General features: G+C 39.3%; 1 long non-coding RNA gene across 1 annotated transcript; it reads left to right on the plus strand.

The window, feature by feature from the left end:
* Nucleotides 1-268: 268 nt before the first annotated feature.
* On the plus strand, nucleotides 269-22,234 carry LOC145549928 (uncharacterized). Its single transcript, XR_014085727.1, has 3 exons — nucleotides 269-1,088; nucleotides 20,675-21,300; nucleotides 21,813-22,234. It is a non-coding gene; the product is annotated as an uncharacterized LOC145549928 (long non-coding RNA).
* The last annotated feature ends 305 nt before the right edge of the window (nucleotides 22,235-22,539 follow it).

The following is a 22,539-nucleotide window of genomic DNA, read 5'->3' on the forward strand; positions in this document are numbered from 1 at the left end:
GTGTGAGTGAGCAATCAAACCAAAAATGCAAACTCCTGGTTAAAAATCTGGGTCTCAGTTCGGTTGAAATTAACTGTGGTACACTTTTAATGCATTTGTGAATGCAAGCAAACCAGAGTATGCACAAAAAGCAGGAAGTGGACAACAACACAGGGCCTCAACAGAGCTGTGCAGAAACTAATGTCTGCAAAACTTAATGAACTGAAGGAACACTGGAAAGAAAAAAGTTTCTCACAATGGTCTGATAAACTCTATTACTGTATAAAGGGGGGTGTAGTTAGATTTTTTTATGAATGTATTGCAGTGACGTGCGGTCATGGAAAAATAATAATAAAATCATTTATATTGCTATTTTCACCCTGCGGTTTGTACTATGAAGTACCTATTTTTTTACTTAGCTTAACTAATTCTGATGATTTTTTTCTTAAAAATAGCTGGATTTTCGCAATTTCCCTTTCAAATGCTCAGAAGCGAAGCCAGCAGTGAGCTGAGCCTCACCTGGGATTGAGCAACTTCTCGCTGACTGGCTGCCTTTCTATGAGAGCATGTTCCTCCTGTCTGTACACCGGCAATAAAATGGCTAAAAAACATTTAATATATGGACTGATTTTCCATAATTTAGCTTATGTATTTAATGTACAGTGTTTTTTTGTCATTAACTGTGTGTGTATCGTGTTTAGTGTGCGGAGGAGCGATCAGAAACGGCAGAGAACAGACTCGCCGCTGGGGGCGCTCATTAGCCCAGATATTGTGACCACAGCTGCAGAGTAAGACACAGTGAGCTAGCCATGGAGCTAGCATACAGTAAATAAGTAAAGTACAGTGATATATGTGTTTTCTCTTCTCTTTCGACGCCAACATGAAAGACTACATTTCTACACTTAAACAGTTTTCTAAAGTGGATTTTCAATTGAAGCAGGAGATAATAACTAAAGGAAGACCAACACCGGAGCTGAAAGTTTTGCTTCGAGACAGTTTGATGATTCTCAAACGGAGTAGAAAAGACATGCCGAGGATAGACTTGGCTTTGGATGAACGGATATTTTTGTGCAGAATTAGCGGTGCATGGATTTCATTGATACGTAAAGGTAAGACAGCAATACGATGTTTTTGTTTATTATTTTTTTTAATGAAATGTGCATTTTGTGCGCTACAGTTTGTATGTCTAAATAATTCAGTAAAGTAGAAGCGGTAGCTAATCTACCACAGCAATTATTTATTAATAAAACATTAAGCCTAAAAGATACTGCAACAACAGACTAAATGTTCTGTTCTGTGTGCAAAATTCTTGAATGTTTTTTTTTTTTTTGGTGTTAAATCCTAAAACATGAAGTGGCATTGTTGTCAGTTGCTATGGCAACGAGTCTGCGTGTAGTTTGATGAGTGCACAGAGAGAGAAAGTGCTTTCTCGCTCTTCTCTTTCCCTTTGCTGTGGATCATAGCACGAAATTAATACCTACATTTCTAAATTTCACTGAGTTAACGCGGCTATGGATTAATGTAAGAGTCTTTTTGCCCCTCAGCGTTGTATGTCTGCGCAAAATTTCCATACGTGCAATAACATGCATGGTGTCTATATAGTCGTAAGTCAGTGCCTCACCAGCAACAAACCTCACCGCACGTCACCGATGTATTGATAGTTGAACATACAATTTATGTCAGCATAGAAAACAGATTCTTAGGAGGCTTTGTCCTGCAAAACACAGATTAATTCCTGTTGGGTTATGTAAATTTAACCTGGAGCATTTACGTTTTGAACTCTGAATAAACCAATGTGAGTTCCTGTGAATTCAATTAGGTCTTGTGAAGGAGGAATTTGCTCAACAATAACCTAAAGGTAACTTGATAAACTCGTTTCATAGAAGAGCCCCAAAAGTATCACAAACAGGCGTGAAATACAAGCAAACACAGAGAACTTTATTAAATCTGGACAACCAAAAACTCCAACATTATTAAAAAGAATGACTCCAAACCAAACAACCATACAATGTAAAGTTGGGTAAATCATCTGATCATCATGAGAAAGCACCCATTTGACATTCAGTCTTCAGATTAAATCCATCCATCCATCCATCCATTTTCTTTCACCCTTATCCCTTAATGAGGTCGGGAGGGCTGCTGGTGCCTATCTCCAGCTAACGTTTCGGGCGAGAGGCGGGGTACACCCCAGACAAGTTGCCAGTCTGTCGCAGGGCAACACAGAGACACACAGGACACACAACCATGCACACACACACTCACACCTAGGGGCAATGTGGAGAGGCCAATTAACCTGACAGTCATGTTTTTGGACTGTGGGAGGAAACCGGAGTACCCGGAGAAAACCCACCATGCACAGGGAGAACATGCAAACTCCATGCAGAAAGACCGGGGCCGGGAATCGAACCCAGAACCTTCTTGCTGCAAGGCAACAGCTCTTGCAGCAACTGCGCCACTGTGCAGTTGCTGCGCCACTGTGCAACCCTTCAGATTAAATCGTTTTATGAATTTATTGCTTGTTAAAATCTACAGACGTTTCTTTGCAGAATAAATGACAAAGCATTTTACAACAACATTCAATAAATAAGGTGTTTTTGTGGACGAGAAGAAGAATGACAACTGCGATTCTTTCAAAACACACATCAGCAGTGATATTAGTGGAGGTGTTATCAAAGACGGCTGCAGAAACCCAGACCTCCCGAGGGAGGAGCAGCAGTAAACCGATATCCTTCTGCACAAACCCACAACATGAACAGTTCTGGACAGCATCCAAAATCACCAGCCGGCCGGTTTAGCGTTACAGCTCGTCTTTATTCACACATCCACTTATTGATATATATAATAGATGCCTTTTTCCCCTAAAGTATACAGACATCAGTAATGTTTTTTTCACTTAGTATATTTCTAATGGGTCTACTCAAGAGACGTTCACTCCAGCTGGAATCTGTCGGTATTGAGAGAGTAATCCTTATTAGTAGCAATTAATCAGCTGGTTTAGTCCTAATTTATGGATTATTAAATGGTTTTAATTGCCCAGCATCTCAGCTTGGGTATAAGCAAGACCAAAAGTAAAGTTAGGAGGAAAAAGGTTGATTTTCTGCGTTTTTTACAGGTGGATTTTATAAAACTGAAGCCAGAACGAATGGAGAAATATACCAGCGCTGCAAAAACACAAAATCTTACCAAGTAAGTTTTGCTGGCATATTATTTCACTTATAACATGGGAAAAGTATCTTATTATAACTGACGTAATCTCTCTCAGTAGATCTGATCATTTTTCATCAATATATTTTTAAAAAGCTGCCATATCTTGCTGAAAAGTTACTTGTACATTAGTTTTGTCTTATTTCAAATGAATGAAGATGTTTGAACTGGAAACTAGACCAAAATACTTGGTAGGATTTTGTATTTTTGCAGTGTATCTGTTAATTTAATTTCAATAAACATGTTGAATACTTATTCCTCCCACTTTACTACACGTAACTTTAGTCATTTTCTGCTTTGATTTATTTGTCTGTTATCATTTGTGAATTTCATCCAAACAGCACAATTAGAAAGAAACACATTGAAATGTTTGATTCTTATTCATCCAGCTTCAGATCTGATGAACACAACTAAACTTCTGATTTGGTGTAGGTGCGATAAAAGCATGCTTAATTAATTCTTCCAGCACAGCGAGTATTTTTCATCCTGTATCTTGCGTCTCTTCGACTTCCTGTTTGTAATTCACTCATCATGATCATTTTATTGTTGGGCAACGGCACCATGAATCCTATTTTCCCTTTAGTACTCAGGATGTCTTTTCAGTCTCTTAATAAATGGGTTTCTTTGCCACAGTAGTTCATCCCATCCCACCCCCCACTCCCCACCTTTCACACTCACACCCTCTCTTTCTCTCAGCTCCTCTCTGGCTATATCAGAAGTTCTTTATTACCTGGAAACAAGAGCAGATATATGCCTCTGTCTAGCAGCCTGGCAGGTCTGGTTTACAGTGTGTGTTGTGAGGGATGAGTTGTGTGCAGCATTAGTTTCCAGAAGAGAGAATAGGAGGCGAAAGGGGGGATTATCTACATGTCCTTTGTGCTTTTCTGGATGCGTGTGGAGATAATATGGAGGGATGGTTCATTACTTCTCAAGGTCCATGACTGGGGGTCCATCTGTGTCACTCACCTTGAGGGGCTGCTGTTCGTTTTTTCTTATTATTTATGTTTTGTTTGTCTCTGGCGCTCAGCTATATTTGGTATTTTGGCATTATTGCTCACCTTGTAGCCGGCTAGGCCAATGATTTCCCTTTATTCATAGAAATCTATTGAATTTGTGTAGTGGATTAATATTATAATCATCCAATAAAAGGAAAACGAAACAAAACCTCCTGCTCAAAATACATCTCTTCTGACTTAAACAAAATGAGATACAAGTACATTTTTAGGATCGGTTTTGTAGAATAAAGTTATTTGACTTGTAATGTAGCTACCTTATGAATAAAATCTGAATCTCACATTCTCTAGGATCACATTAGGTCAAGATGTCTGTTTATGTTCTGCATTAAGATCAAATAAAACTTTCAACATTTAACTAAAAATGCTAAACTAAAAGTATTCAAACATATTTTTTTAATGCTTCCTGACTGAATGTATAAAATAAGATCAAAACTATAAGATCTATTGCCAGGCAGATAAACGTTTTGAGCGTAAACAATGGATAAGGTCGTGTATTTGTCATACTTTGAGACTTCGGGGAGCCATCTGCAGCAGCAGTAGGTTAATTAGACTAGATTTGTTGCTTGGCAAGGACATTTTTATGAGGCTTGGATAAAAGCAGTCATTGTGGGTAAAACGTTAAACATAAGGATGTCTGTTATGCTCTGCAGTGACAGTAATGTCCTTCAAAGTGAGACACTCAGAAAGCGTATCTGTGCCGCTGCTCAAAAAGAAAAACCCGGACTTGGTGTGAATATTGCTTCCACAGAGGTAGGTTAATGTTTTCACCCCCACACTCTTTAATACATCCCATGGTTGCGTGATTTCATTTTGATCGTTTCCTGCGTTGCAGGTCTGGTTATCCGCCTCCTTGTTTCAGCGAGTCGTGCTACATTTCAGGTGGAACAAAGGCCAGGAAGCAGTATTAGTTACTGCCTCAAACACATTGCATCACCGCTCTGCTTTCAAGATCTTAACATTTTGAGTGTAGGAGTTTCTGCATTCCATTTTTCTCCAGCCTGGGACACACACACACACACACACACACACACGCACACACACACACACACACACACACGTGCGCGCACACTCACATAGAAGTATCGGAGTAAGTGATTGGATGTTAACCAGTCTGGAATAAAACAGATGGAAGCCTGCACTACTGCACCAAACGCAGGAAATGGATTTATCCCACCCACCCCCTTTCTGTTTCCCATAATCCTTCACTGTCTCCAGTTCTGCCACCATTACGTCCTGACACTCGATGATATACACTGCATACACACTTAACCATTTCATTTCTGCTAACGGGGCACTACATTCTTTATTCAAAATGACAAGTGTGGTTATTATTCTTTAATAAAATCCTATTTGTACAGCTGCTGCTGCTGTGCTTCTTAAAGGAACACACCGTTTCTCGTCTTTCTGGTCTTTGCGTAATACACAACAAATGTCCCAGAACGAAGTGTGGAGATAACTACTTATGATAAGTGCAGAAAAATGCAAAGTATGAGGAGGTGAGAGGGAAATAAGAGGGTTTTAGTAACTCGGAAACAGCCAAACTACAGCGCTTTCCCAAAGCGTCCATACCTCTTGAACATTTCCGCCAAGCTGGCAACGTACATTAGTATATTGAAATTTTATGAGATAAACTAACACAAAGTGGTAAAAAATAATAAAGTAGAGCAGAAATTAAAATGGTTTGCAAATTGATAGTGATAAGCATTTCCATTCAACCAGCTGAAGCAATACCTTTTAATTTATTTTTATTTTTTGGAGTTTCCTTCAGCTTTGTGCATTCTAAGAGATTTTTGTTCTTTCTTTTTTGGAAAACAGTTCAACAGAAGTAAGATTTCTGAAAACGCCAACTTTCAAGTTTCCTTTAGCTTTAATTTAGATCTGGGTTTTGACTGGGCATTTTCAGGGCCAACACTTGGACCTCTCCCTTGAAGCTCTGGCTGTGTTTAGAGTCATTCTTCTGCTGAAACGTGAACCTCTGCTGAGCAGCTTTCTTTTTCAGGATAACCCTGAACTTAGCTCCATCTGCCTTTTCATCTCTAACCAGTTTACCATAAGAAAAGCTCAGCATGATGTCACAATAATGTTTAAGGTAGGGATGGTGCTTATTTACTGTGATGTCAGGCTTAATTTGTCTCCAGATGGGCTAAAAAGTTCAGTTTTCGTCTCATCTGGTGAAATTACTTTCTTCATGTTTGCTTCATGTTTGTTCTTCACGTTCTTCTTGTGGTTTCTTTTCAGCTCTCTCTTTGCCTGGCCAGTTGGTTTTGGTGGTCGGCCATGTTTTTATAGTCGAATCAACTTGCAATCAAATGCTAGACAAGTGAACTCTGACGAAAACTAAAGGGTCTCAGAGATGTGAAAGCTACTTTGTGTTGGTCTGTCACATAAAATCCCAATAAAATACAATGAAGTTTGTGGTTTTTACATGGCAAAAAGTGAAACGTCTAACAGGGTTTTAATGCTTTTCAAAGCTCCCTTCTTAGTTCTAGTTTTTTCTTGGTGCCTCCGTCTGTTTAGTTGTGAAATGACTTTTTCAGCCTCAATGACAGCCTTTCACATCCAAACCGCTGCCTTTTCTGAATCCTTCTTTATGACTCAGATTAATAATTAACTTTTTTTGTTAACTGAGGGATGTAAAGCGAGCTAATCCCTTTATGAGAGGAGAGTGTGAGGCTGAAGTTTTCTGTGAGTGTTTGCTAATGAATGGAGCTGGTATCAGTATGCACAATGCGTCCTTGTGTAATGTGCAAGCGGCATGTGTATGTTTTGTCTGAGCTGCAGCCGGGCTAATTTCCACCCTGCTAGGGTCCTGGAGGACTAAGCTGCTTTTGACCTGATAAGCTCATTAGAATTCCCCACTAATTACAACTGGGCCCTGTTTGGTTGTCACCAGATGTGAACAACAAGTCCCCACCATAACTGCTGATGAGAGAGTTAAGGGAAAGTTAGGGAATTTAGCAAAAATATAATATTTGGAGTAGTTCGTCGACATTCACACAGCAGGTCCTGATGCTCAATTCAGATTTTTTTTGCTGAAATCTGATTATTTTTTCTTCATATTACTAATTAAACCCAATCAAACTTCCTTGTGAACAGTTTATGTCTCCAAAGAAACCCACATGCACAGAAGAAGAACGTTGATGTCACACTGGTTACAGCAGTAATAACCTTTATCGATCTGTTTAAAAGTTTATTCGGTAATGGGATTCGACGTAAAACATAAGATCTTAATATTCTTAGTCTAAGTTAAAACTAAATAAAACTAACTTACAGGTAACCTTTCAGCAAGATGTAAGAGCCTGTTTCAAGAAAATAATTCCTCAATACTGGTGAAGAAGTACTAGTTCCACTGGCAGATTATTTTACTCATAATATGGGAAAAATGTTATAAGTGAAATAATCTGCATGTGAATCTAACACTTATTAATCAAATAAGATCTATATCTTGCTGAAAAGTTACCTGTGAGATAGTTTGTCTTATTTCAAGTGCACTAAGATATTTGCACCAAACTACTTCTTTGCAGTGGCAGCAGAAGATCAAAACAAGACGAAGGAAGCTAATAAAAATATTGCGTAGCTAATATCCTTTTTTAGCCTGTCGCGGTGTGTAGTCAGAACCAGCTGTGGTCTGATGTAATGTGATGAGCTTCAGTGACACAAACTTCTCTCATAAGGTCATAATCATAATTCTTAGCCATTGTTTATGTTCTGATTTACCACATCTGGCTTCTTCTGGTGCAGAATTATGACTCGTGTCTCATGCCTGATATAAAAGTCCAATAAAATGTGACATGATCATTTAGAATGCAGAAAACAGTCTGATGCGAATCTGAATTAGCTCCAGAGTTGGACATAGGTCGAATATGGACAAATAAAGCAGGTTTGTGCTGCGTTTGCCTGCTGTGTGAACGGCAACAAAAGATTCTTGAACGTAGATTACGACAGGAGACGGAAGGAGAGAGAGGTGGGGGAGAACACGAGAGAGCGATTGTAAATTAGCGGAGCCACCACTGAGCGTTTTCGAGGCTAAAGTGAGGGCAGCAGGGAGTGGGGCCTGATATGTCAGAGTCTCCCTGGTAACCAATCCTTCAGTCGCCCTCCCGCTCTCACACACACACACTCACAACACCCCTGCTCGGAGTCGGGTGGTGTGTTTGCATTCAAGCCCAGATTACATCTAAAGCAGCCCTGAAAATTTATAGCAGGGTCTCTCTGCCTTTGTCACATGCTAAAAACCCGACTGCTTCTCTTTTCAGCCTCTCACTTTCTAAGTCTTTCACTTTCATTCTCCATTTCCCTTAATCCCCACTCGTGTCTTTTCAGGCTCATTCAGCGCTTTGTGTGCCCGTCTTATTCCTCGCTGTGTTTTTCTCCGGCTCCGATCGGTTGCTCTTACTCAGCGTGTGTGTCCGCCTCACTTCTGCCTGCATGCGTGTGTGTGTGTGTGTGTGTGTGTGTGTGTGTGTGTGTGTGTGTGTTCTCTCGCGTGTTTGCAATGCAAGCGTGTGCATTAATGTGTTTGTCTGAGAGGCGGATGTGCCGTCTGGGGGTAAAAACTGTCGTAGGGGAACATCTGCCTTGACCTCTATTATGCTCGTCTATTTGCTTCTTCCTCTCGCTTTTCTGTGGAATGAGAAAGCAAATTATTGGAGGATGTCAGATTTTTCCCTTATGTCAACATGTTGCATCCCTCTAATTCCACTGTAGTGTTATAGTGGCTCAGTCTGATGCAGTCCGATGCCTCCAGAGCCAGAGGCCTTGTCATTTACAAAGCTGCTTTAAGAGATGCTCAGACACTTCTGAAACCTGCTTGCTTTGGAGGAACTGTTGAAGTGTCATTGTGAAGGTCACTGAATATTCATCTGATTTATATGATCTGCAGGTGATAGTATGCCTGGTGTAACATTATAGCTCTGTTTAATCGTCTTCTAACATTTGTAGTTTACCTCAAACGCTACAGTAAAAGGATTTAGTTTCAGATTCCCTCTTGTTTTGCTCTCAAACAATATTTTTTGCACTTTATTTAGAAAACAATGCACAGAAATAGGTTTAGTTTTTATACTGTTTCTGTTCTAAGGCTTTAACAGAATAATTCAAAGGAAAAACCACAAGAATGTCTAAAGGTCAGGTGTTTGATGATATATCATATTTCACTAATAGCAGTGCCATAGTCTCTGCAGCCGAAACGCAGATGGTCAGGATGTGAATCCTTAGAAAGCTGCTGGGAAACTCCAGATATGTTAGTCAGCTCCACTTAGATCTGCATATTTGATGTGTCTCAGGTTGTTGAGTTTGAAAGAAATACAGAGAGAAAAATGAAAAGAAAATGTAACAAAATTTTGTTCAAGTGGTATCGATGATACTGATACCGATGCAAACAAAAAATATGCAGATGTTTAGTCATTCAGTGACCAGTTCACCAAACATTAATGTTAACACTGTTAAAGGAAGCAGTTAAATGAATATGTGTTATTGTTTCCCTAACTGAGGTAAAACACTGACTTCATCCCTCAGCGCACCTGACACTTACGTTCAGTTTTGCTTCTCTCTCATTATTCAAATTTAAGAAAACAGAAGAGATGCCTTCCTATGACAAATGTAGGAGAGTTAACAGCTGTCTGATTTCCAGTGGGATTGTTTGTCATGAGTTGAGGGACTTTGTGGTGATTTTGTGGTTTTATTCTGTACTTTTTGGTTTTGTGACATCAGATTTTATGATTGAGTTGTAGTTCCTCTTTTATTTTCTGAATCTGGTTGTTCTTGTGCACGGTTCCGTTTAATTCTTGTTTTTCCTGTAGCACCAGTTTCTTAATTATTTTTGCTTTTATTATTCCTTTGTATTTCTTGTTACTTTTGTTTCAGGTCATGTTCAGCAGCCTAATTCTTGTTGATCTAATCTTTGTGTTCCTGTTTTGGCCTCTCCGCTCCCTCAGTTTAAACTTCCCCTCAGCTTTTCCACATTCAGTCTGTCTTGCTTACCTGTTCCCACTCCAGTGGTCATCCTCCCAGTGAAGCCTCCTGTTTTCCCCCCTTGCTGTTTTCCAGAAAAGATAGCAACACCTGAAAATAAATGTAAACAAATATCTTGGAAGTGTTTTGAGCAACAATGCTGATAGAGCCATTCATGAAGCGTCACATGACTGTAATTTAACAAACAGAAGAGTTTCATTATCACTTGGCTTATCACTAATTGTTCAGAACGTCCTGCTCTATTTGTTTTTGGTTTTGTTTTATTGTTGTTTTTCTGGAGGTTTGTCATTTTCCACTATTGCCTCATGCTGAGTAGTTTTCCCTCCACATAAGGAAATAAAGACAACAGGTGAATAGATACTGTGAAACATTAGCACCTTTAAATGACAATTGTTATGAATTGATGCTATATAGAAATAAACTAAGTTAATTTACATTTAAATATGTAAACATAAGTCATCCTGTAATACCTTATTTAAAAATAGTTTTTCTTTTTCTAGCAACAAAAAGAAAAATACCAAACAAAGGAGCCAGTTCAGCCTCGCTGGTAAGAAAATATATAAAGTTTAACTTTAGATATTTAAACTAAACCTCTTGGGTTTTCGTTATTTCTCTGAGCAGAACAAGGTCTGATCATGGAGTGAATTTGTTTGCCACTAATTGCTGGACTTGAAAAACTCTGAAGTAAAAATGATTTACTAAAATCTCTAACTTGTATTTTAAGTTAGTTTTACATTTAGAGTAAGTGAATGTTTTACTGACAAATTTGTTTGAAGAGACGAAGATTAGAAGCAGCTGCGATGACAAATAATTTGCCTCGATTTTAGATTTTCTTTGCAAATAATTGATTAGAAAATAAAATAACTAAAAATCAACAGTTGTAAAATGTGTAGGATTAATTCTGGCTAAGTTTTTAAAAAATGGTTTTACTCAAAAGTTATGAGCCTTTGGAGAAAGTTATTTAAAAATATATATATATTCTTGCAGTAGAAAAGGCTGACTTTCATGTCACATATGAAAAAAAAACTGCAAATGCTGGCAGAATTGTTTTTGCGGCTGAATAATAATAATAAAAAAACTATTCACAGACGTTTCTCCAACCAATTATGCTCCTTCAGTGATTCTGTTTCTGAGTTTGTCGACTCATTTTGTTCATGGCTTCTTTGTGATTGTGTTCAGAATTGGCAACCTCATTTCCTCTTCCTTTGTTTGTAATTCTGCTGTTTTCCAGCAGCTCCGAAGCCTAATTTATTCCGCCCAGGTAATGCCTTTTTTCACTTCAGTAACATGCTAGATTTGCTTGCCATTTAAAGTCGAAAGAACAAATATGGCATAAACAGACGCAGAACTTTTTATTTTCTAATGTCTGACATTAAATCAAGCTAAATTCTCCTGTTTTAGATCAGCTTGGATGAATGCTAATGTTAGTGTTTGCAAAGTACCAGAAAAATGAGAGAGAAAACATTTTAGATAATTTACCCTGAACTCACAAATGTTCATCCATCACCTCAAAAACGTTGCTTCCATGTGCGACATCATGAGAAATGTCTGACCATCTGGCCATCCAGGAACGACTTCTGTGTTATAGATGAATATGTTTTGGTGCAAAGTGTGAGAGTCAACTCTAGAAGCAAAGCAAAAACCTTTTAAAGTTGGTGGCAGGGGTAAGACAGCGTCATTATCCACAGTTCAGTTCAGAAAGGACAAGAGAGGAAGAAACCATCCTAAAATCAGCAGAAAAAGTCTGATTGCGGTTTGCAAACAAATTCAGGGCCAAGATGGCATTGTCAGGATATTTTGTGGATCTAATAAAGCAACATCTCAAAACATCTGGAATGATTTTAAAGGGACAGTGTTATGTAAAATTGACTTTAAAGTTTGGATGCAAATGGGTCTTTTAAATAGACACCAAATTATTTAACAAGCTTCATAACTTAAAAATGTGTTTAGGAGAAAATCTGGTGCCGTTCCTCCAGGATTGAGCCAAAATTGGAGCAAACGGTTGTGAGAAGCTTGTTGAAGGATGTTTAATCTATCAGGACATGTCTGCAAACTTCTGGATTTATTAAATCAAATTGTAAACAGGAAAAAGTTTGACTCATCATGAAAGATCCAAAGTTGGAAAATTTCAGTTTACTCTAACATAAGATAGCAAGAGAAAAAAGGTTGTGTCTTTTTTTAGACAGTTTTAGAACAGTGTGTGTAAATATCTGGTTTTATTGAGAAAACAAATTTTAAAAAATGTTAGAGTGGTTTAGCATCACCAAAAGCTGAGGTAAATAAGCATGGGTATGTAACATCAGTGCATTCCCTGTGTGCGTGTGTGTGTGTCTGTGTGTGTGTGTGTGTGCGTGCGTGTGTGTGCATGTGTGTGTAGTTTACTGCAGGCAAGTGTTTATGCCTCCCCTCAGCTGCAGCTGGTGGGTGGGCAGAGCAGAGATGAGTGTATTAGCCTCTGGCACACATCAGCACCCTGGGACCAGTAGCTGGTGGCGCCAGCCATCTTTGGCACCACTTTGTCCCCAAGCCCCCAAGGCTGCGCGCCTCATGAGGAATGTGCGATCATAGGTGTACATGAAAAAGCGGCTGTTTCCTGGGCGAGCCTCGTAAGGTGTTACCTTAGCGGTGATGATTTCATGTGCACTAATGTAAAATAAAAAAAATGGAACAAATTTGCAATGAGGTTTGTGTGATTTGAGACGCATGTCGAAAACGATGTCCTTGGAAGCTGAAGCTGTGTTGGCAGCAGAGAACAGGGACAGTTGCCTCCACAGGGACGTCTCTTAATTGGACTGATCGTTTGGCCGTCTTTCACTCCACTCACTTCCCCTCTACCCTGCTGCACCGTCTTCCTGTCTCCTCCTGTCTCACTCTGCAAATCACACCATCCTTGTTCTCCACTGTCAGTTCTTTCATAACCGAAACTTTCCACCGCCTGCTTCAGCAACCCCAGAATCTCCGACTCCGTCTGCCTTTCTCTCCGTCTCTCATGCTCATCCCTCCCTCTTCATTTGAGAAACAGCAGAGGGATCGATTGGTGGTCGCAGCCTCTCTTCTCTCCGCCCAGCTCAAATTTATTATTCTCTCAAACACTCTCACTCTAATGGTCCTCTGGTGGGCTGGGTTGTGCAGCTCCTCTTGTACACACACACACACACACACACACACGCACACACACCCACACACACACACACACACACACACACACACACACACACACACACACACACACACACACACCAAGCTGACACAGATGTCAGATGTTGATGCATTATCACATCACAGTACATGCACACTCAACCCAGGGACCTTACACACACAGTATTATGCACGCTATGAATTCATACATTTTAGATGCACACATGGGAGAGTAATGTATTCACATGTGCGCATTAAATTAAGGCAGGCACAGACAGTATGTTGCACAGAAGTGAGAATGACCTGACGAACCTGGGACTGAGTCAGCATTTCACATGTTCAACTTTTTCCTGGGTGACATCCATTTTACATTTTTAGCCTCTGTGTGAACAGACCCAGGTAAAACACCAGAAGGAGCAACACCCAACTGAACTTTTATGAATTCATTCATTCATTTGCTTAGAAAAACACTTGAGATTTTCATCTGCAGCAATGAAAGTTAAGATGGCTTTGAAATACTCCCAACTTGTTGCTGCTCACGCTTAATCAGCTGGTCAATTTGACACAGAGCAGAATAGTGTCTCAAGTTCAATTATAAAGATCACCCCTTCAAAAAAAAATCATCTAAATGTAATATAACAATTTTTACAAAAAATCACTTTCAAGGATAGTTAGTGTAATTTTGTGTTTAGGTTTTTCAGTGGGCATAAAAAATTGAAAATCACATTTTTTATGTCCAAATGAGTAAATTGTCATCATTAATCCTTTATTTGTGAGAAATAAAAAAACATCATTGCACAAATATTGATTGAAATGATTAGTATTGGAGTTAATAATCAGATGCAAAAAAGTTTTGGAGGAACTTTTTGGTTTCTGACACTATGGCATGACTAAACACTCCCCGGGTCAAATTGACCCACGAACATTATTGCTGCACCTAAGAAACAAACATAATAGGAGGGTTAAACAAAATTTCATTACATTTTCTTTTCATTTTTAGCTCTGTCAAACAGTATTTCTTTCAAACCCCGACTCAACAACCTGAGACATATCAAATATGCAGATCTAAGTGGAGCTGACTAAAATCTCTGGAGTTTCCCAGCAGCTTTCTAAGGATTCACATCCTGACCATCTGCGTTTCGGCTGCAGGGACTATGAATGATGCAGTTGACCAAAAACTCATAAATAACAATTCGGGGCAGATCTTTTCTCAGATATATTGCCCCCAAAGTAATTGCGGTAAACAACATGATTCAATTAGAATAAAACATTATTGATTCCAGAAGGGATATTAAAGCTGCTACAGCATTCACATAAAAACACAAAACAACAGCTGCAAAGAAAAGTAAAGATCTGTGTGCCAGCAGCAATACCAAAAGAAAAGGCATGACTGTTTTACACTGCTGGGGCAGAATTTGCTGTAGTTAGGTCCACACTTTGACTAGGCCACCGAACAAGCTGCATAACCTACGTGTTCCTATTCTTACAACTGCAGTATGTAGCTTTACATATTTGTTGAAAATGTTGCTATGTCGTGACAATATAGTATGAAACAGGTAATCTGTGAAAAACTTGAGCTCTTCTCTCAACCAATCGGAGCCAGGAGGCGGGTCTTAGTGCTGTCAATCATGCTTGTGTGCACACTGGTACTCAGGCTGTGGATCAGTGTTTCTCAACCTTTTTTGGGCCAGCGCCCCCCCAGCCTTTATCCAGGTGCCTCACCGCCCCCCACCAAAGAATTTGTAGGCTACTTTGCACTGACTGACTGATTTTATCATTAATATTAACTATCACTATTGTAGATGTTTTGATTTTTATGCTTGTTTCTGTATTTATCATAAAAATAATTTCCCAGAGAACAAAAAAGCCATGTGAATAGAAATTATTTTCACAGGCATCTATGAAAAATTTAATGAACATTCAAGTTAAAATCGGTAAGCCTAACAGCAGCCAATCAGAGTGGAAAAATATTCTTATTCTTTGCCATTTTCTAGTTGTTAAATATTCCACAAAATGAGCAGATAAAAGATGTTCAACATACCAGTTTAAACTTTGATCTATTTGCAAAACGACTGAGCTCTGCAACATTAAAACATGGATAGAACTGTAACTACATTAATCATAGCTCTTCTTCTCTTCAGTGTTTCTGTCGGTTTCTGGTGGTGCAGCTCTGTGCTGCCTTCAGGAAAATGGGACATCAGAGTATCATCCATAAATTTTCACCCACATGGCATTTATTGTGCAAACCAGAGCTTTCAGTGGAAAAACAAAAGTTCCAGGTCCTTTTAATGCCATACAAATATGAGACAGAAACATGGATTATATCTTTATATAGACCTGTCTATTGATTATAGATTAATAGTTTTACTGGACAGAAATGGCAAAGAACAAATCTGGTTCTTAATAAAATCCTAATGAGTCAAATTGAAAGTGTCATGGAGTCATCAGCCTCATGACATTAACACTGACATGAAAAATAATACTGAAGAAATAAATATATCAAATCTAATTAAAAACATAAATAAGTGATCAGTTCTTTACTGTTATGGTCTGTAAGATATTTATTATCAGTACTAGATATGGTCTCAACAAACCCATGACTTTTCAACAATATTATTTTACCTTTTATCTGGAAATAGTGTCTGTTTATTCTTGTATTCTGTATTAATTATTGCTCGAAAGGTCTTGCCATACCAGTTTATTCCTCTGTATTTAGTTTCTTAGTTTATTCTTACATTTTGTTCTTCATTTATTTCCATTTAGTTTCATTTGATTAGTATTATCCTCTCTTGGTTTATTGCTATGTCCACTTTAGTTTCTTTCCTGTTGCTAGATTGATTTTATCGTTTATTGACCATCAGTAATCTTCACTCATCACCTGCTGCGCCGCCTAATCGTCATGTGTTTCACATCGTGTTGATTTTTCACTGTTCAGCGTTGGATTCTCTGTTTTTGTGCCATAATTCACATCTAGTTCGTCGCTCCGTTTTATGTCCCGCTTCTCCTGTTTCAGAGTTTTGCGCAATGTGCGCGTCTTTTTTTTACCCCCTTAAGGTGCAGGGCGGTCGGGAAGCGTATTGATGGGGAAAAGGCAGACTGACATAAACCTTTTAAAACAACGGAAACAATTTCTGCATTCTGATTATTGAAATTTAAAAGTGCTGTGTTGTTCTATCACCCCCGTTTCATACCGGACCACTTACAGCACCGTGTTAACGCTATAAAATGAACGCTCTCTATCGTGGTATCACCCATGGAGGGATTTCTTTATTTCTTTATTTAAATGGGTTCATTTTTCAGAGGGATACACAGTGAGGATATCGTGATTTTAGCTACCAGTAGCAGGAGAACGGAGCTGCACCAAGAAGCTAACAGAAGCTAACAAACACTGAGTAGAAGAAGAGCTGCCATCGATAACGTTGCAGCCAAGCATGATTTAATGTTACACAATACAGTTTTAGCAAGTTGCTCAAAGTCTAAGCTGGTATTGTTGTGCATTTAAGGTGTAAAGTTTACCTTCGACCAAACGCCCCCCAAAGGCATCCCAGCGCCCCCCTTTTGTAAAAATGTCCGCCAGCGCCCCCTGCCGTCCTCTGAACGCCCCCTGGGGGGCGGTACCGCCCACGTTGAGAACCGCTACTGTGGATGGTGGTCAACATGGACTAAAATATTTATTGAGTTTTGTTTTTTTATTTACCATAAATTCATCATGATAATGATTAATCATGATGATAAATGATACAGTGACGTTTATCACCGTATCACCGTATCATTTATATGGGGGCTCAAGCTGGGCTCAAGCTTGAGTATAGCTTGAACCCATCTATACTCAAGCTTCTTCACACCTGGTCCAAAATCAGTACTCTTAGTCTGATTGGTTAATTTGTTACTCTAAATTGTCCTTAGATACGATTGTGTGTGTGTGTGTGTCTCTGTGTTGTCATGACCATAAAAGAGGGTCACAATTTAAATAAATTGACCATTGAAAAAACAGCTGAGGACTCTTTTTAGAAACACCTTTTTGAGTTTTTCTAATGACTTATTTATAAATCCAACACCTCATGAAGCAGCAAATGAAGTAAACCATCTTCTGTGAAAATCTCGAGCATCTCCGTCTTTCTGCAGATGCATTGCGTTGGCCTTTTCCTCTTTGGCTCCAGGAGGCAGCAGAAAGATGTGTTTTCACCACAGTTATCAAGAAAGTGTTCCTCATCTGCATCAGACTGCTTTCCATCAGTTCTGTTGGAATCTGTCTCGGCGCTGTCGTCGTCTCCTTCCTCTATTTATGGCTCTGCTTTGACTCAGACTGCAGCTTCCAATTTATACATGACCACAAATCACCCAGACTAACGGGTAGCCCCACTCCTCTCCTGGCTGGAAGTGGGTTTGAAGGTGCGAGCTGATAGGCTAATAGGCAGCAAGGTGCAATTTTTATGTATTTTTTTCAGTACAGACATATCTTGATTTTCTTAACTTTGAGCTCATTTTAACATTGACCGTCTTGACTTCTCTTTATAACTGGAGCTCCCTTTCATCAGAGTTTTCCTCAGATGTTACGAGATCTGACTGAAGTCGATGGGAAAACGTGACGCATGCATTTAAGACCTGCAGATTAAACTTGCTGCTTTTTTAAAATATATATAATTAAACGTGAAATAAAATATGACTTTACTATGGTTTAAACCTTTTCACTCTGTGTGAAACTGCAACTGAAAACTTCGATGTATTTTATGCGATAGCGCAACACAAAGTAATTCATAACTGGGCATTGGTTTATGAAAATGTTTCACAGAAAAAACTCTGAAAAGTGTGGTGTGCATTTCTTTTCAGTTCCCCTACGTCATTATGTATAAAATATTTTTTGGGAAAAATGACTTGCAAGGTCAAGCAGCAGCTTATTTGGATTTAAAGTGACGAGAGAATCTAAACCAGCTCATTCTGAAGATATGCAGAACTGACCAGATGGAAATTACGCACAGAAAAATGAATGAACTTGTTTTGTTTTGCCCATAGACCTATCCTAACCTGTTCAGGTAAGCACAATAAGTCCCCTTCAGGATAATGGACTGAAGAGTGCTCTGCTGCATCGGTGACCTCTGAATGCAAGTGGTTGCATTAAATTTGCTTTAAGGGGAAGCAAAGAAATGGAGGTTAATTGCAATTCGAAGCCACATTTTCAGATTTTTTATGTATTTGTAATAAACAAAACATAAATGCATCCATATTTCCTTTCACTTAATAAATATGCATGACTTTTTGTCAGTCTATCATCCCTCCATCCATCCATTTTCCATCCCAGCTTGTAGCTATTAGTCTCTCATACTAAATAAAATTCAGTGAAAGTTGTGGCTGAAATGCAACAAAACAGGATGAATACTTTTGTGAGACTGTGCATTAATGCATCAACACCTGCCCACATGCTGAAACCTGGTTATTATTGCTTTCATTTAGGTTTATAAAGTGGCTTGTTGTTCATAAAATAATCGTAAACACTGTAATCTCCTTCTTGCACAAACGTCTTATCATAAAACAACAGCAGGCATAAAATATCTTTAAAGGGTGAAACATTAAAAGCAACATAAAAGCAGCAAATTAAGCAGAGTCTGGAAAATGTTTCAACTTGTCTGCATGAAAACAGATTTCACAAGAAAAGGCTCAATTTGTCAAATTGCACTAATCAAAATTCATCAGCTGCACACGAAAAAGATCAAACCTCCATTAAAAGTCCAGGACTTGAGTTGGAGGTACTGAGATGTGATTATTCATTTCTGTCTTTTATTTTTCACACATTGTGTCTCAGACTCTGTGGAAAAAACTTTGTTTACATCAAGCTGCCTTTGAAAAGTGGCTTAAAAAGAAAATGACTACAAGTGATTTTCCTGATAACAACACACACACACACACACGCACACACACAACCCAAACTCATATCTCACATCACCCGAGGATGGCAGGCTTTCACTTTTAAAAGATTGTTATGGAAAGACCCATTACAGAGCAGAAGGTTTCAACCTCAATTATATGGAGAATATATAGTAGTCAGGTCGCTAATGAAAATGGAGGAGGGTGTCTACTCTTGCAAACAGCTTACTGCGGAAGATGGGGAAGTGATCCATTCTCTTTACGACGAGCTGTACTTTCTGCCTCTCTGATTGCCACGGCTTTAATGAAGAGCTTACATACCTGAGGGGATGATTCAGGACAACCCAGTCAGGCCAGATATTGGATATGGCTCCAAGCTGGGAATGAGGGAAGTGGACATATGAGTGTGTGGTGGTAAAAGATACTCATTGTTGATGGCTGCAGGTCAATCTGTGAAGACTGACACTCATGGTAAACCTGAGCAACCTGTGGTTGGTTACTTTATGGAAGTATGAAGAAATGTGCAAGAGTTCACAAAGGGTGTGTTCACACTGCAGCCTGAAGTGACCCAATTGTGATTTTTTTGACGTAATGCGACCTGTATCCGATCTTTTCATGGCAGTGTGGGCAGCACAGGTCTGATTCTTTTTCGAATGTGACCCATGTCCGATACGCATCCGATTCGCATTCATCCGAACTGAAAGTCACTGATTCTCAACAAATCTCACTATTCTGTGTCCTGATACGCGCAAGTGGGAAGAAAAACAACAACCATGACGGACTATAATGATAATTAAGTTGTTAATATGCTGCTCCGGCCGGACAACAACTTCAAATATGTAAGCTAAGCTCCACCGTTAGCCTCCATGTTTACTTCCGCAAACACTGAGCTCTTCTTCTTCTTCTGGCTGTTAGCAGAACACTGAGAACGCTGACGCTATAGCGCCCTCTACTGTGCATGCGGGACACTTTCAGGTCGTTTGCCCGTTTACACTGCAGAACGCATACAGGTTGCATTTACTGGCAGTGAGAACGGCCCCGGCAAAAAAATTGGAATTGGGTCACTTCAGGCTGCAGTGTGAACGCACCCAAAGAGAGACTTTGCTCAGTTTAGCTGTCACCACCAGAGTTGGAATGGTGTGGTTTAAATAAATGTAAAGCTAATTTAAGCTACAACTAATTGCTTTCAGCTAGAAAAAGTACAGTTGAAAATGCATTTAACGTCATTCTTAGAGAAAGAGTGGACACCGCAGAGCATAAACTCATTATATGGTTGACCTGCATAAAACCTTATAAAGAGGTTCAGATTTTGGATCAGTTCAAACTCAAACATCTACAAAGCATCCATTTAGAAATATAAATGTTGTTTTCTTGAACTACTGAAGCGTGTGCTGTAATCAAAGGTGGCCTGACACTCTATTAAAGTCAGGGTCTGTAATCATCTCAGAAAAACTTTGCAGCTGTTTGGTTTATTTATTCCATTTCTTGATTATCCTTGTTTACAGTTCTCGGACAGAGACAGACCCTAATCTTGGACACTAAGTAAGAGTTCCTGCAGACAATGCGCAATCAGTGTTGTTTACACTGCAGCTGTCCTGCAATCGAATCTAATCAAGGTAACTATGCTCACAAGCGCTCTGCACCTATGCTCAAAAGAACAGCTTGTTTCTCAATCAGGCGTCAAAAATATAGGTCTCAGTAATATTGACTGTCAGACTGTAAATTATGTCTAAATGTGACTAAAATGTGAAATTCAAAGCTCTGGCACAGCCCAGGGAGAGGGAAGGGTGGTGAAGCTCTAGTAATTCAAGTATGAGCTGTGAAAGATCACATCTGGGTTAATAAAAGAAACCAGCAAGAGATAAAAACAAAAGGAAAAGGAAGAAATTAGATTTCATACAGGAGAGCCTGCAGCTGCCTCAGAGACGGAGCAGAGATGTGAGGCTGACCTCTGGAAGCAGCGCAGAAGCACGGGTCGCAAAGGTTGATCCAATTCTGGGCAGCCGGTGCCAACAGTCTGATTAAGAGGTGACGAACAGGGCAGGCCCACCATCATCTCTGCAGGAAGATTCTCTTTGGTGGTCGCAGAAAGTTCAAGCACCAAAGCTGGCCTGATAATCAGAGAAAGGAGGTAAAATTTATTCTTGAGTTGTTATTTCAAAGGTTTCTCTCCTGGTTAATACTTAACATAAACTTTCAGTTTATTTGTCAATTGAAAATAGGCTTTCCAGTGTTATTCAACTGTCTTATTGTAATTCTTGTTTCTATATTACATTGCGCTGTGATTTTTACCAGTAACATTTTACCTTTATACATAACTTAAATCTAGTCTTGACTTTATGTTAATTGGTCACTACTGGATCAAGCTGGGCTTCTGGACTCTAAGAGTTCCTGCAGACAGTGTGCAGCTGTCTGTATGATCAACACTGGGGTGTAACTAGCCTGTATTGTATCAAACATGCTCCAAAGAAATAATGGTCAGTTCGGTCTTTAGCAAGGCCTGAAATGACCATTCTTCTATACTTTTTCTAGAACATCACTTGCAGTGATGTGCATGAGTTGCACACCCCGATTTTGAAATATACGTATTAAAATTGACTCTGGTGCCATTTAACAGCAAACAATGTGTCCTGCCTTTTTCAGACTAAACTTTCATCTCTGGAACATTTTCCCTCTAAGGTGAGAACGTGATGACTGCTGTATGAGTGTGCACAGGAACACTTCAGGCTTTTTAATATTGATTATTCTTGTCTCGACAAAATGCTTCTTTTTGCTTTCAACTTAGAAATATAGTCTGGAGGCTCAAAAGTAACAAAAATCAATTTTTTTTGCAACCTGATTTTGATGTTTTTGGTCAGATGTGAGATGTGAGCAAAGATGAAACAGAATGAAGGCCTGACAACAAGACATTCATTTGATTCAGGCGTGCCGGAGGAGGAATGCATCTAAAGGTTGGAGGATGGTGCCTCTTAAGGATTGGACTTTGGCACACTCTGATCTATCATAGAAATTAGAAATTAAAAAAAAAGAAATAAATTAGAGCTGTAGAGCCTTAAAGACTGTGACCTTGTTCTCCTACTTGCCAGCCTGCCTAAGCCCTCCAGGTTACTAGACACAGCAGTTTTTCCATCTAGGTTCAACACCATGAACTGATGTGTTGCTTAAAATTCAAACAAAGCTGTGAGACAAACCTAAAACCAGTCCAACATGAAAACGTGCAGAGTGACAGCTGCAGCACGCGCAGGTTGGAGGGGAGCGATGTGAGAGAGAGGGTTAATCCACACAGCGTAACATTTTCCTCTGTGGATCTTTGTGCGTTTGAACTTTTCAAGAGGAGGATGGCAAAGAGCGATCGGCCACTCTGTAAATG

Source organism: Poecilia reticulata, chromosome 22 (assembly GCF_904066995.2).
Source record: "Poecilia reticulata chromosome 22, P_reticulata-male-v2, whole genome shotgun sequence".
NCBI classification, from domain to species: domain Eukaryota; kingdom Metazoa; phylum Chordata; class Actinopteri; order Cyprinodontiformes; family Poeciliidae; genus Poecilia; species Poecilia reticulata.